Source organism: Aquarana catesbeiana, linkage group LG06, assembly GCF_042186555.1.
Source record: "Aquarana catesbeiana isolate 2022-GZ linkage group LG06, ASM4218655v1, whole genome shotgun sequence".
NCBI lineage: Eukaryota > Metazoa > Chordata > Amphibia > Anura > Ranidae > Aquarana > Aquarana catesbeiana.
In genome coordinates, this window is record NC_133329.1 from 49117274 (window position 1) to 49133101 (window position 15828).

The 15828-nt window shown below is 45.6% G+C and overlaps 1 protein-coding gene across 1 annotated transcript in view; it reads left to right on the forward strand.

Moving 5' to 3' along the window:
• Positions 1-15828, forward strand: part of LOC141148385 (up-regulator of cell proliferation-like) — a 129756-nt gene that overhangs the window by 50481 nt on the left and 63447 nt on the right. The gene's annotated exons all lie outside the window — the stretch shown is intronic.

The window sequence follows — 15828 nt, forward strand, 5'->3', positions numbered from 1 at the left end:
AGTGGGGTGCGTCCTGCTCACAGTGTTCAGCTAAACCTACAAGTTAGTGGGGTGCGTCCACCTCACAGTGTTCAGCTAAACCTACAAGCTAGTGGGGTGCGTCCTGCTCACAGTGTTCAGCTAGATCCGTTTCTGTTATCTTCTTACTGACAGGCAGGCTTGTCTTGTTACAGTAAATACAGCTACCTGAAGAAAATTGCTGGTGTTCTTTTAAACCTATTAGTACCACAGTCAGGCAGCTAGACTATTTACAGTTAGTGCAGTGCGTCCTGCTCACAGTGTTCTGCTAAACCTACAAGTTAGTGGGGTGCGTCCTGCTCACAGTGTTCAGCTAAACCTACAAGTTAGTGGGGTGCGTCCACCTCACAGTGTTCAGCTAAACCTACAAGCTAGTGGGGTGCGTCCTGCTCACAGTGTTCAGCTAGATCTGTTTCTGTTATCTTCTTACTGACAGGCAGGCTTGTCTTGTTACAGTAAATACAGCTACCTGAAGAAAATTGCTGGTGTTCTTTTGATCCTATTAGTACCACAGTCAGGCAGCTAGACTATTTACAGTTAGTGCAGTGCGTCCTGCTCACAGTGTTCTGCTAAACCTACAAGTTAGTGGGGTGCGTCCACCTAACAGTGTTCAGCTAAAGCTACCTGTAGAAGGTTGGTGGTGTTCTCATACTACAGGCAGGCAGTTGATTTTGCTAGCTGCAGTATCAGTACATATATATATATATATATATATATCCCAGCTTAGTGCAGCTACAGGCCATTAGTATGTCTGGAAGGCCAAGAAGGAGAGGCAGACAGTCACAAGCCAATAAGAGAGGGCAAGCAGGCTCTGTGTCTAGTGCTAGTCGTGGAGACGGTGCATCCTCATCAGCACGTGGCCATGGGACACGCTTGGCCTTTTTTTCGGCAGCTGGCCATGTTGAGCCGCAACATGCGGAAGACTTGGTCGAGTGGATGATCAAGCCGTCCTCATCCTCCTCATCCTCTCTCACCCATGCCCAGGGTACTTTGTCTGGCAAAGCAGCGGCCTCTTCCCTTGGCTCAATGTCATCAGTGACTCCTTCCCTAGCCCCACCATGTCCTCCTGAGGAGTCCCTCGAACTGTTTGACCACAGTGTTGGGTACATGCTCCAAGAGGATGCCCAGCGTTTAGAAGGCTCTGATGATGATACTGAGCTCGATGAAGGCAGTAACACGAACACGGACAGAGGGGGTGCCCAAGAAGGACAGCAATTTGGCAGTCATGCTCCCCCTGCTGCAGCATACTGCCAGGTTTGCTCCAGTGATGAGGAGGGAGGGGATGATGAGTTCACTGACTCAACGTGGGTGCCTGATAGGAGAGAGGAGGAGGAAGAGGAGGAGGAGGCGGCACATCACCAACGAGGCAGGATGCCCTCCAGGGGCCAGCCTAAGGGCAGCACATTGACTGCATCACACCCCAAAGCTCCACATGTGCAGGGCGCTGCAGTCTCTGCGCGTTATTCAAAAAGTTCTTTGGTGTGGGCCTTTTTTGAGACGAGTGCATCAGATCGCACCGCTGCTATTTGCAACATATGTCTCAAGCGTATCTCGCGTGGCCAAAACATCTCCCGCTTGGGTACCACATGCTTGACCAGACATATGTTGACCTGCCATGCAGTTCGTTGGCAAGCGTATCTAAAAGACCCACACCAAAGAACAAAGAGGACCTCTCCTTGCTCCTCATCAGCTGAGATTTCCAACCCCACTATACCTTCAGTCCTCTCTGAGACCTGCAGTGAGAGGAATGAAGGTGTAGAATTAGGTGTGTCACAGCCACGTACTTGTGGGCAATCTGATTTTGGTACACCGACGTCAGATTGTACCAGGCAAATTTCCCTGCCCCAGCTGCTGCACCGCCAAAAGAAGTTTGCTCCCAGCCATCCACATGCCCAGCGATTGAATGCTAGCTTGGCAAAATTGCTAGCACTTCAACTGCTGCCTTTTCAGTTGGTAGACTCTGCCCCCTTCCGTGAGTTTGTGGAATGTGCGGTTCCTCAGTGGCAGGTACCCAAACGCCACTTTTTCTCACGGAAGGCGATTCCGGCTCTCTACCAGCATGTGGAAGGCAATGTCCATGCCTCGCTGGACAGGGCGGTCAGCGGTAAGGTGCATATTACCGCTGACTCATGGTCCAGCAGGCATGGACAGGGACGTTACCTAAGTTTCACGGCGCATTGGGTGACTCTGCTGGCAGCTGGGAAGGATGCAGGACAAGGTGCAGTAGTGTTGGAGGTTGTTCCGCCACCACGCCTCCAAAATGCTAATGATTGTGACACACCTCTCTCCTCCACCCCCTCCTCTTCTTCTTCCTCCATGGCCTCTTCCTCGGAACCAGCAGTGCTCCGTAGTCGTTCAAGGGGCTACGCAAGTACGCAGGCCAAAAGATGACATGCGGTGCTTGAGCTGGTGTGCTTGGGGGACAGGAGCCACACTGGGGCAGAGGTTCTGTCAGCTCTGCAGGGGCAGGTTCAGAGGTGGTTGACGCCACGCCAACTTAAGGCAGGAATGGTGGTTTGCGACAATGGCACCAACCTCCTCTCTGCCCTCCGACAGGGACAAATGACCCATGTGCCCTGTTTGGCTCACGTCCTTAACTTGGTGGTGCAGCGGTTCTTGGGCAGGTACCCGGGCTTACAGGATGTCCTGAGGCAGGCCAGGAAAGTCTGTGTGCATTTCTGCCGGTCATATAATGCCAGTGCTCGGCTGACGGACCTCCAAAAGGAGTTTAACCTGCCCAAGAACCGCCTAATCTGTGACATGCCCACCAGGTGGAACTCAACGTTGGCCATGCTGCAGCGGCTGCACACGCAGCAGAGGGCCATCAATGAGTACCTGTGCGACTATGGCACCAGGACAGGGTCAGGGGAGCTTGGTTTTTTTTCCCCACGCCAGTGGGCCATGATCAGGGATGCATGCACTGTCCTGTCACCATTTGAGGAGGCCACGAGGATGGTGAGCAGTGACAGTGCATGCATCAGTGACACTGTCCCCCTTGTCCACCTGTTGGAGCACACGCTGCGTGGAATAATGGACAGGGCACTTGAGGCAGAACAGAGGCAGGAAGAGGAGGACTTCCTTAGCTCTCAAGGCCCCCTTTATCCAGACAGTGTTCCTGCGTGCCCGCCGATCACACAGGAAGAGGACGAGGAGGAGGAGGAGGAGGAGGAGGAGGAGGAAGATTGTGTCAGTATGGAGGTGGAGCCTGGCACTCAGCATCAGCAGCAGTCTTTAAGGGATCAGTCCCAAGAAACACATGGACTTGTACGTGGCTGGGAGGAGGTGGCTGCGGACCATGTCGTCCTTAGTGACCCAGAGGACTCCGGACCGAATGCCTCAGCAAACCTACGCTGCATGGCCTCCCTGATCCTGCAAAGCCTGCGTAAGGATCCTCGTATTCGTGGTATCAAGGAGAAGGACCAATACTGGCTGGCAACCCTCCTTGATCCACGAGGGTAAGGTTGCGGACCTTATCTTGCCATCGCAGAGGGAGCAGAGGATGAAACATCTTCGGGAGGCCTTGCAGAAAGGTCTGTGCAACGCGTTCCCAGAGACCAGGAGGTTACAAACTCCTGTTTCTGGACAACGTGTTGCTGAGGCTTCGGTCAGTCAAAGAAGGAGCGGTGGAGAAGGTGGCCGTCTGACCGATGCGTTCAGACAATTTTTTGGTCCGCAGCCCCAAGGTATGATCGGTTCCAGCAACCATCGCCAGCGTCTGTTTTACATGGTGCAGGAATACCTAGGGGCAAGATCAGACTTGGACACCTTGCCCACCGAAAATCCTCTGGGTTACTGGGTCTTGAGGATGGATCACTGGCCAGAGCTTGCACAGTATGCAATTGAGCTACTGGCCTGTCCTGCATCCAGCGTTCTTTCGGAACGCACATTCAGTGCTGCTGGAGGCGTGGTAACCGATCACAGGGTGCGTCTGTCCACTGACTCGGTCGATCGACTGACCTTCATAAAAATGAATCAGTCTTGGATCACCACCAGCTACCAAGCACCTGATGCTGATGTAACCGAATAATTTTTTTTGAAATCTCAGATCCTTTCAAAGACTGCCTATGCTGATGCTGAGTGACTATCCCTGAGTAAGTATCCTCTTCCTCCTCAATTATCACGCTGATAGCTTGTAAGAACATTTTTGGTTCTGGGCGCCACCACCAGTGCCTAAGGCACAATTTTTCAGCCCCTGTTTAACAGGGGCGTGTAATTACAATTTTTGATGCAATACTTTGCAGCAGGGCTCGTTCCTGCGTTCCAACTAGAGTGTCTGTGAGGGGTTGCAGTGTTGTGGCACCAGCACCAGTGCCTAAGGCCCATTTTTTCTGCCCCTGTTTAACAGGGGCGTGTAATTACAATTTTTGATGCAATACTTTGCAGCAGGGCTCGTTCCTGCGTTCCAACTAGAGTGTCTGTGAGGGGTTGCAGTGTTGTGGCACCAGCACCAGTGCCTAAGGCCCATTTTTTCTGCCCCTGTTTAACAGGGGCGTGTAATTACAATTTTTGATGCAATACTTTGCAGCAGGGCTCTTTACTGCGTTCCAACTAGAGTGTCTGTGAGGGGTTGCAGTGTTGTGGCACCAGCACCAGTGCCTAAGGCCCATTTTTTCTGCCCCTGTTTAACAGGGGCGTGTAATTACAATTTTTGATGCAATACTTTGCAGCAGGGCTCGTTCCTGCATTCCAACTAGAGTGTCTGTGAGGGGTCGCAGTGTTGTGGCACCAGCACCAGTGCCTAAGGCCCAATTTTTCAGCCCTTGTTTAACAGGGGCGTGTAATTACAATTTTTGATGCAATACTTTGCAGCAGGGCTCGTTCCTGCATTCCAACTAGAGTGTCTGTGAGGGGTTGCAGTGTTGTGGCACCAGCACCAGTGCCTAAGGCCTAATTTTTCAGCTCCTGTTCAACAGGGGCATGTAATTACAATTCTTGATCTAATATTTCACAGCAGAGCCCTGTGAGGGCTTACAGTGTTGTAGCCACAGCAACACCTAAGGCCCAAATTTCTGCTGAGTATATAGGGCAGGACCCTACTTTCAAACAACTAACTTACAAACGACTCCTACTTGCAAACGGAAGGAGACAACAGGAAGTGAGAATAAATCTACCCCTAGGAAGGGAAATTCTCTCCTGTAAGAGTTAATATGGGAAAAACATTTCTCCTTTCCACTGATGCTTTCCAATCCATTGGGACAAAAAGTGAGGTGAAATCTTCTGAAGAGGAGGAAAGACAGCAAAACAAATGTCACAGGGGTGATAACCCTTCCCTATGTTTTCCAAAAAGCTTAAAAAAGATTTTTTGGTTGGAGCTAAACACGTTAAAAATGTACCCGTTCAAAATTACAAAGAGATTCTACTTAACAACAAACCTACAGCCTGTATACTGCTGTTCAGAGTATATAGGGCCTGGTGGCCCCACACCTTTCCTTATTTTAATTTGGGTGCGGGGTTCCCCTTAATATCCATACAAGACCCAAAGGGCCTGGTAATGGACTGGGGGTACCCATGCCGTTTGTCTCACTGATTTTCATCCATATTGCCAGGAGTCAGGACCCGACATTACATTAAACCCGCAAGCAGTTTTAAATGAGATTTTTTCCTTTAAAAATGACATTTGGTGCAGGGACTGTTCTAAACATGGGAAACACGCGTCACTTTACAGGCATACTATAGACACTCCTCAGGTACGATATTTAAAGGAATATTTCAAATTTTTTTTTTTTACTTTAAGCATCATTAAAATCACTGCTCCCGAAAAAACGGCCATTTTTAAAAGTTTTTTTTGCATTGATACATGTCCCCTGGGGTAGGACCCGGGTCCCCAAACCCTTTTTAGGACAATACCATGCAAATTAGCCTTTAAAATGAGCACTTTTGATTTCGAACGTTCGAGTCCCATAGACGTCAATGGGGTTCTAACGTTCGTGCAAACTTTCGGTCCGTTCGCAGGTTCTAGTGCGAACCGAACCGGGGAGTGTTCGGCTCATCCCTAGTGTTGGGAAATGAGTTGGGAAAAATAGTGGGAGCTAAATTGAGGCCTCTAGATAGCAATGAATTTTCATAATCATTGAGTTGGTATGAAGATAGGTTGAACATTTTTACAGTTTCCGCACTTTTTCTGGACAAGATGTCTCTAGATTTGTGGTTTCCCCCTCGCCTGCCTCTTCTACGTTTTTTCTTTTTAATTTGGATGGAATTGGGCTGGGTGAGGGGATCTGAACTAAAAAAGAAGTAGGAATATTCAAAGAAGAACTACCAAAGGTCACTATGTGTCTATCAGGGGTACTACTGGTATAGGTGGAATCTGCACAATGGGGTACTGATGGAATGGTGGGGCATACAGATGGTACATCAGTAACTGTGGGTATATAAGAGGAAGGAATAGATCCTAGAGGGGCCGTGAGCTCAGACTGGATGGAAACATGCGAAAGGGAAGTGGATTCACGTGCTGGGGTTATATCACATGACTGAATGGAACAAGCGATCAGAGGCGGAGTGGAGATGGAAAGAGACTCAGTGACTAATGGAACAGATGGCTGAGGGACATGGGATGTGGATCTAGGTGCCAAGGCCATCTCGCATGACAGAGTAGAGCAAGTGAGCAGAGGTGGAATGGAGGTGGAGGGGGGCTCGGTATCTGATGAATAGGGATGAGCCGAAGGATGAGCCGAACACCCCCCTGTTCGGTTCGCACCAGAACATGCGAACAGGAAAAAAGTTTGTTCGAACACGCGAACACCGTTAAAGTCTATGGGACACGAACATGAATAATGAAAAGTGCTCATTTTAAAGGCTTATATGCAAGTTATTGTCATAAAAATGTGTTTGGGGACCCGGGTCCTGCCCCAGGGGACATGGATCAATGCAAAAAAAAGTTTTAAAAATGGCCGTTTTTTCAGGAGCAGTGATTTTAATAATGCTTAAAGTCAAACAATAAAAGTGTAATATCCCTTTAAATTTCCTAGCTGGGGGGTGTCTATAGTATGCCTGTAAAGGGGTGCATTTTTTTCCCATGTTTAGAACAGTCTGACAGCAAAATTACATTTCAAAGGAAAAAAAGTCATTTAAAACTACTCACGGCTATTAATGAATTGCCTGTCCGACAATACACATAAAAGTTCATTGATAAAAACGGCATGGGAATTCCCCACAGGGGAACCCCGAACCAAAATTAATAAAAAAAAATGATGTGGGGGTCCCCCTAAATTCCATACCAGGCCCTTATCCGAGCACGCACCCTGGCAGGCCGTAGGAAAAGAGTGGGGGACGAGAGAGGCCCCCCCTCCTGAACCGTACCAGGCCACATGCCCTCAACATTGGGAGGGTGCTTTGGGGTAGCCCCCCAAAACACCTTGTCCCTATGTTGATGAGGACAAGGGCCTCATCCCCACAACCCTGGCCCTTGGGGGTCTGCGGGCGGGGGCTTATCGGAATCTGGAAGCCCCCTTTAACAAGGGGACCCCCAGATCTCGGCCCCCCCTGTGTGAAATTGTAAGGGGGTACAAAAGTACCATTTCACTAAAAAACTGTCAAAGATGTTAAAAATGACAAGAGACAGTTTTTGACAATTCCTTTATTTAAATGCTTCTTCTTTCTTCTATCTTCCTTCATCTTCTTCTTCTGGTTCTTCCGGCTCTTCTGGTTCTTCCTCCGGTGTTCTCGTCCAGCATCTCCTCCGCGGCGTCGTCTATCATCTTCTTATCCTCGGGCCGCTCTGCACCCATGGCATGGGGGGAGGCTCCCGCTCTTCTCTTCATCTTCTTCTCTTCTTCATCTTCTTCTCTTCTTCTCTTCATCTTCTTCTCTGGGCAGCTCCGCATCCATGCTGGCATGTGTGAAGCGTCTCCTCTTCTGACGGTTCTTAAATAACGGGGGGGCACCCCACCCCCCTCTGATGCACGGTGACTTGACGGGACTTTACTGTGATGTCACGGGGAATGCCACAGGGAAGTCCCATCATGCGTCAGAGGGGGCGGGGTCACCAGGTGGCCCCGCCTCCCATTATTTAAGAACCATCAGAAGAGGAGATGCATCACACAGCGGGAGCCTCCCACCATGCCAGCATGGGTGCGGAGCGGCCTGGAGAAGAAAATGAAGAAGAGAAGAAGAGAAGAAGATGAAGAGAAGAGCAGGAGCCTCCCCCCATGCCATGGGTGCGGAGCGGCCCGAGGAGAAAAAGATAGAAGACGCCGCGGAGGAGATGCTGGACGAGAAAACCGGAGGAAGAACCAGAAGAAATATTATAAAATTACTGCGCTTCCCTCTAACTCCAAGCTGCAGTTCTAATTCTTAGGTGTAGAATAAAATAGATAAAGTGTATAAAAGAACCGCGCTAAACACAAACCATACTCAAAATAATTGAAAAATATATAAAGTGATCAGAAAATGCTAAACTCATATAGCAATATAATGTGAAAAAATTAAAAAATGCGCTATGAACCACATAAAGATAATAAATTATTAAGGCAAAAAGTATAAAAATTAATTAATAAATATACAAATTAATTAATAAAAAATTGTATAAGGATAAGGAAAACAAAAAACACAGTCCGTGAAAATAAAGTGACTTCCGTTATCAACAGTCCTTATTAAATTTTCTTCCACCCAAAGTGACTGAAGACTTTAAAGACATCTTTGTGAAAAAAATCCACCACCTATAAAGGTATATGATTACCAGAGGTATGCTGTAATAAAGCCTTATGCCAGAGATCCACTCATTAAGGACATCACCATCTGTCTCTGCATGGAGGGGAGATCACCCGGGATTCATCAGTAGTGATTGGCTCGGTAATGGAGACCCAAGAAGATAAGAAATACATATACCATAGTGTGAATCCGTTTGACCAGTTTATTAGAGAATAAAGTAGCACACTTACCAAAAGAAACAGTTAAAATAGCATATACAAAATCAGCCGGCCGGCCTGCAAACACCCGTTCGTTATGGAGTGGAAACGATGACGTCAGTGCGTCTGCCTTCCGACGTACGTTTCGTCCTATTGGACGTTGTCATAGGAACGGGCGACGCACTGACTCATCGCTCTTTAAATACACTTGTACCGCCATACCTCGTTATGACGCTCTAGTGGCCACATCCTGCCAGAGAGACAGGAAGTACCTAGAGCAAACCAAGCCTCCCTGTGAACCAGGAAATGACGCTCATCAACCAATCTGAAGCTAACAGGAAGCAGCTACACACCAAGCCTCCCTGTGATACCAGGAAGTAACGCTTGTCAGCCTATCCGATGTTGGCAAAAACTGCCAAACATAGGATAAACCTTTATATACAGAAGACACAAAACTAAAAAATTGGGCAAACTACCCAGGCTTCCCACAATAATCCCATTTGGGGAACGGACATCTGGCAAGAACAACTTATTAGGAGTCATCCTATCAGAATCTGTCCATAAAAGATTAAAAAAATTTTAAAAAAATTTATTAGAAAAACGCCATCTAGTGGAGGTCAATCAGTTAGCATTATCTAAATATTTCTTAACAATTTATTTAAAAAGGTGGGTGATTTTTGCTATAATGACCACAGTCATGTAGCAATCCCTGGAAATTATGGATCATCTCATTCCTACATTATTATAAAAACGGTGTTTCTTACGTGCAGAAACCTAAAAAACTTATAAAACAAATAACCTAAAATAGCCGTAAACCCATACATGCCCCAAAAAAGGGGGGGTCTAATAGGCCTACTCAGCCACCCTATAAGAAAGGTGGAATTATAAACCAATTAAGGAGGGCCTTTTCTAGGGATGGAGCATATCAGATATTAAGTGAACCCAAGTGGGTATCCTACCTGGTAAATCCAATAAGACATTAGCACTCATTACAAAAACCAGGCTTCTATATGGCAACTCAGCCACCATTCCAGAGGAATTGGAATATTCAGAGAAAGACTTTATAAAGGATAGGGCATATCAAATAGTCGTTGGACCTATATGGATGTCCTAACCGGTATACTCTGTGAAAAGTATGAAAGTCATTACAAAAAACCTAGATAATATAAGGTATGAAACTAATTTTTTTCACAAAGATGTCTTTAAAGTCTTCAGTCACTTTGGGTGGAAGAAAATCTAATAAGGACTGTTGATAACGGAAGTCACTTTATTTTCACGGACTGTGTTTTTTGTTTTCCTTATCCTTATACAATTTTTTATTAATTAATTTGTATATTTATTAATTAATTTTTATACTTTTTGCCTTAATAATTTATTATCTTTATGTGGTTCATAGCGCATTTTTTAATTTTTTCACATTATATTGCTATATGAGTTTAGCATTTTCTGATCACTTTATATATTTTTCAATTATTTTGAGTATGGTTTGTGTTTAGCGCGGTTCTTTTATACACTTTATCTATTTTATTCTACACCTAAGAATTAGAACTGCAGCTTGGAGTTAGAGGGAAGCGCAGTAATTTTATAATATTTCTTGATTTTTGCACATTTGGTTTATTACTGCTGCCACCCAATATCGAACAACATTTTTGTATTGGGCACTCCAGTGGAAGAGTAGCTACTTCCATGGATGTGTTCGAATATAGAGCCACTAGGGTGGTTGACACAGAGGGTGTGTTTGAGATATACAAAGAAGATGAGGGTGACCTCAGTGGTTTGTTTTTGAGGCTCAAAAATCTTACAGTCTCTGAGATTCACACTCAATGGGACATAGCCTACCTAGAGACTTATGTGAAGGGAGGTATGGTTCCAAGAAGTCTCAGGTGGGAGGTTAGCCCACAGAAGGGCGATGTCCAACTTGAAGATTGGTTCAGCTATTTTAATAAAGCAGGGATCGATTTTTTGAAATTTCTTATTGACCGTAAGAAAGCCAAACTTATCAGATTGGATGAAGAGATTAAGGGTATCAAGGATAAAATTAGTCCCCTCAGGGAAAGTAATGAGTACAAGGAAAGATCCCTCTCTCTCCTGACTCTTTTAGAGAAGGAAGAGAGAGACCAGAGAGTCAAAAAGAGAAAGAAGTTCAATAGAGATTTATTGGATTATCAAGGGGCAGTGGTGTTCGAATGGCAGAAAAAGTTGCTAGCAGAGCAGGCCCCCACTGATCCTGTCAATATGGAGACAGTTCCGGCCCATATAGGGGGAGTACTTCCCTCTGGGCCATATACTGCCCCTCCTCCACCACAATCTGGTAATGCTAGACCATACCCTGGAGGCCATATTGGCCCCCAGGGGAGATCCAGACAGGGTTTTCAACAATCCCCCGCGAGACGGGGTGGTGGAGGTGGAGGGAAAAGGGCCACATCTAATCATCCGCATGCCCCCCCACGACGGCCTCGTGGGATGAATGTTCCCTACCAGGGGGGACGTGGCAGAGGGGGTGATCAGGCCAATGGTGGCTCTTGGTTGGCCCCACATTTTGGGGACAGACCATATGACCAATATAATGCTTATGCGGATTACCCATCCACCCCCCGGGCCTTTGATTTTGGGTCATATCCTGATCGTAATTATGAGCCTAATCAAGGCTTTAGGTATGATCATTACGAAAGACGAGGGCGGGGTTCCCAAGTACCTAGACCTTCAAACAATGGTAGAGGCTATCCCGACTATAATATCAGTACCTCCAATTGTTTCTATCCCCTAAGTGACCTGGAAGGACCCGTTCCACATTCCAGCACAAGAGAGGACCTGGATGGAGGTGTTCTGCAGCCCACGTCCATGGTGAGGGGATCCAATGACGAGGGGGGCATTCCAGGCCCCTCCGATATGGGTCACCAAAGGTGGGGTTTTCACAGACCAGGTCAGGGCATCAAAAGGTCGGTAGACCAAAGAGAGGATCTAGAGGGGGGCGGCGACTGCGAGCAAAAAAAGAAAAAATCGTAACCTCTGATGGGATATTTAATTTAAGTTCTGTTACGTTGAGCGATTCTGAAAAAACCTTACTCAACAAGGGCCTCAAGTTTGCACCTCCCCGTGGACTGGATAAATTCCAGACTTATATAGATATACATAAATTTGTACGAAGGGTTAATATTAAAAGGTATATGACCTCTAACCCCATTATAAATACTGTGTCCCACTCCACTGAATACCGTCATTCGGGATTAGCTAATGCATCTTTATTCAACCCTCCGGGTGCTATGGCCCCCTCCTTGAGGGTATTTAGGGATCTTCTCCTCAGGGATTTGGAACAATTACCCCTAAAAAAAGTACATTTCAATAGGGAGTTGAAATCAGGTCTGAACTCCCTATGTGAAAATAAGAATTTAATAATTAGACCCGCTGACAAAGGGGGGGGTATTATTGTGTTAGACAAGAAGGACTATCTTGCGGAGATGTCGAAGATTTTGGGTGATCGTGACACATACACCCCCCTTAGATCAGACCCCAAGGCACAATATAAAAGGGAACTCGAAGCAATTGTCCAATATGACTTCGAGCAGGGTATCTTGAATGGCAAGGAGAGATCATATTTAGTCCCTAAGGCCCCACGCACCCCAGTTATTTATTATTTGCCAAAAATCCACAAGCATCCCACCTGCCCCCCGGGACGCCCTATTGTTAGTGGCATTGATTCTATCTCATCCCGGGTGGGCAGGTATATTGATTTCTTTTTACAACCCTTGGTTTCCAAAATGCCGTCATATTTAAGAGATTCTCGTCATGTGATCAACTTACTTTCTAATGTTACCCCTAAATCAGGGTGTTGGCTAGTGACAGCTGATGTCGCCTCATTATATACAGTGATACCACATAATCTAGGGTTATTCGCTGTAGAGTATTATTTAAGACGCGACTCTGCATTATTTGATGAACAGATTTGTTTCATCATGCAGTTACTTCATTTTGTTGCTACCCGGAACTACTTTTGGTTTGGAGGTCAATTCTATAGACAGGATAGAGGCGTCGCCATGGGGGCTAAATACGCCCCGAGCCTGGCTAACCTCTTTATGGCCCTATGGGAGGAGGATGTCATCTATGCCCATCAGAAGCCACAGGTGACTTTGTGGGCTAGATATATAGATGACGTCCTCCTCCTATGGGATGGCGATCGCCATGATCTAGACATCTTTATGAATATGCTAAATGATAATAATCGTGGCATAAGATTCGCTTACGAGGCAAGTCAGACTGAGATCAACTTCCTAGATCTTAAGATAAGTATTAAAGATGGGCAACTTTCTACAGCAACCTATTTTAAGAATACTGATCGTAATTCTTACATACCTACAGATAGTTGCCACCATGAAGCCTGGTTAAGGTCAGTACCGAAAAGCCAGCTCATACGCCTGAAACGGAATTGTTCAGATCATGAGGAATTTTTGACTCAGGCTAATGTCTTGATTGAACGTTTTCTCGAGAAAGGCTACCCTGAGGTGTCCCTTAGAACCACATTGGATGAGGTCGCTACTATTGATAGGCGTACTCTACTTATTGATAAGGTTCCCAATGTGGACAGGACACCATCTGTACCGTTTATAACTACCTATTCTTTGCAGCATAGAAATGTAGCGAGGCTGATCAATAAATACTGGCATGTCCTTCGTAATGACCCTGTATTGGGTACCATTCTCCCGGCAAAACCACAAATGGTGTACAAAGGTGCCCCCTCACTCAGAGGGAGAGTGGCCCCCAATATCCTTGACCCTCCCCCAATTAAGAGGGGTTTTTTTGAGTATATGACTGGTTTCTACCAATGTAAAAAATGCAGAATATGCTCTCTGAGTGGATGTACACACAGGAGGACACACAAGTTCATTTCCACCAGTACGTTGGCCGAATTTGAAATTAAAACTTTTATCACATGTTCTACTGAGCGTGTGGTTTATTTATTGCAATGCCCTTGTGGATTGCAATACGTAGGGAGGACAAAGCGCCCTCTCTCCGTAAGGCTCAACGAACATGTAACCAATATCCTGGCAGGTTTTCCTAAACATCCAGTCTCCAGACATTATCTCGAAACTCATAATCGGGACCCTAGGAAGACCATCTTTCTGGGGATTGATAGATATACCACACCCTGGAGAGGTGGTTCCCTATTAAGGGGGATCTCTAGGCTTGAGATGGCCTGGATATACAGGCTTAGGTGTTATACTCCGTTTGGGCTCAACGTTGAGGTAGACCTCAACGCTTTTCTTGACAATTCATGAATTTTTTTGTTTACAACATGCTTATAGGACTATGAGAGTATATATATAAAAATGTACCTATTGATTGTGATAGTCTAGGATTATTAATATTTTATAAAAAAAAAAAAAAAAAAATTTTTTTGGATCTTGCTGCTCAATGTAAACCCGTTGTGACCCTTTGGTGGCCTTACTCTATTGCCAACTAGGTAAATGTCCATTAGCTCTCACTGGTTTTGTTCCCCTTTTTGGCCACATATTGTTTTTTGGACCTTAACAGTTGTGGTCATTATGTTGGGATGATGTATGGCCCTATTTTGGGGACACATTAGTTTCATATCTTATATTATCTAGGTTTTTTGTAATGACTTTCATACTTTTCACAGAGTATACCGGTTAGGACATCCATATAGGTCCAACGACTATTTGATATGCCCTATCCTTTATAAAGTCTTTCTCTGAATATTCCAATTCCTCTGGAATGGTGGCTGAGTTGCCATATAGAAGCCTGGTTTTTGTAATGAGTGCTAATGTCTTATTGGATTTACCAGGTAGGATACCCACTTGGGTTCACTTAATATCTGATATGCTCCATCCCTAGTAAAGGCCCTCCTTAATTGGTTTATAATTCCACCTTTCTTATAGGGTGGCTGAGTAGGCCTATTAGACCCCCCCTTTTTTGGGGCATGTATGGGTTTACGGCTATTTTAGGTTATTTGTTTTATAAGTTTTTTAGGTTTCTGCACGTAAGAAACACCGTTTTTATAATAATGTAGGAATGAGATGATCCATAATTTCCAGGGATTGCTACATGACTGTGGTCATTATAGCAAAAATCACCCACCTTTTTAAATAAATTGTTAAGAAATATTTAGATAATGCTAACTGATTGACCTCCACTAGATGGCGTTTTTCTAATAAATTTTTTTAAAATTTTTTTAATCTTTTATGGACAGATTCTGATAGGATGACTCCTAATAAGTTGTTCTTGCCAGATGTCCGTTCCCCAAATGGGATTATTGTGGGAAGCCTGGGTAGTTTGCCCAATTTTTTAGTTTTGTGTCTTCTGTATATAAAGGTTTATCCTATGTTTGGCAGTTTTTGCCAACATCGGATAGGCTGACAAGCGTTACTTCCTGGTATCACAGGGAGGCTTGGTGTGTAGCTGCTTCCTGTTAGCTTCAGATTGGTTGATGAGCGTCATTTCCTGGTTCACAGGGAGGCTTGGTTTGCTCTAGGTACTTCCTGTCTCTCTGGCAGGATGTGGCCACTAGAGCGTCATAACGAGGTATGGCGGTACAAGTGTATTTAAAGAGCGATGAGTCAGTGCGTCCCCCGGTTCTATGACAACGTCCAATAGGACGAAACGTACGTCGGAAGGCAGACGCACTGACGTCATCGTTTCCACTCCATAACGAACGGGTGTTTGCAGGCCGGCCGGCTGATTTTGTATATGCTATTTTAACTGTTTCTTTTGGTAAGTGTGCTACTTTATTCTCTAATAAACTGGTCAAACGGATTCACACTATGGTAGATGTATTTCTTATCTTCTTGGGTCTCCATTACCGAGCCAATCACTACTGATGAATCCCGGGTGATCTCCCCTCCATGCAGAGACAGATGGTGATGTCCTTAATGAGTGGATCTCTGGCATAAGGCTTTATTACAGCATACCTCTGGTAATCATATACCTTTATAGGTGGTGGATTTTTTTC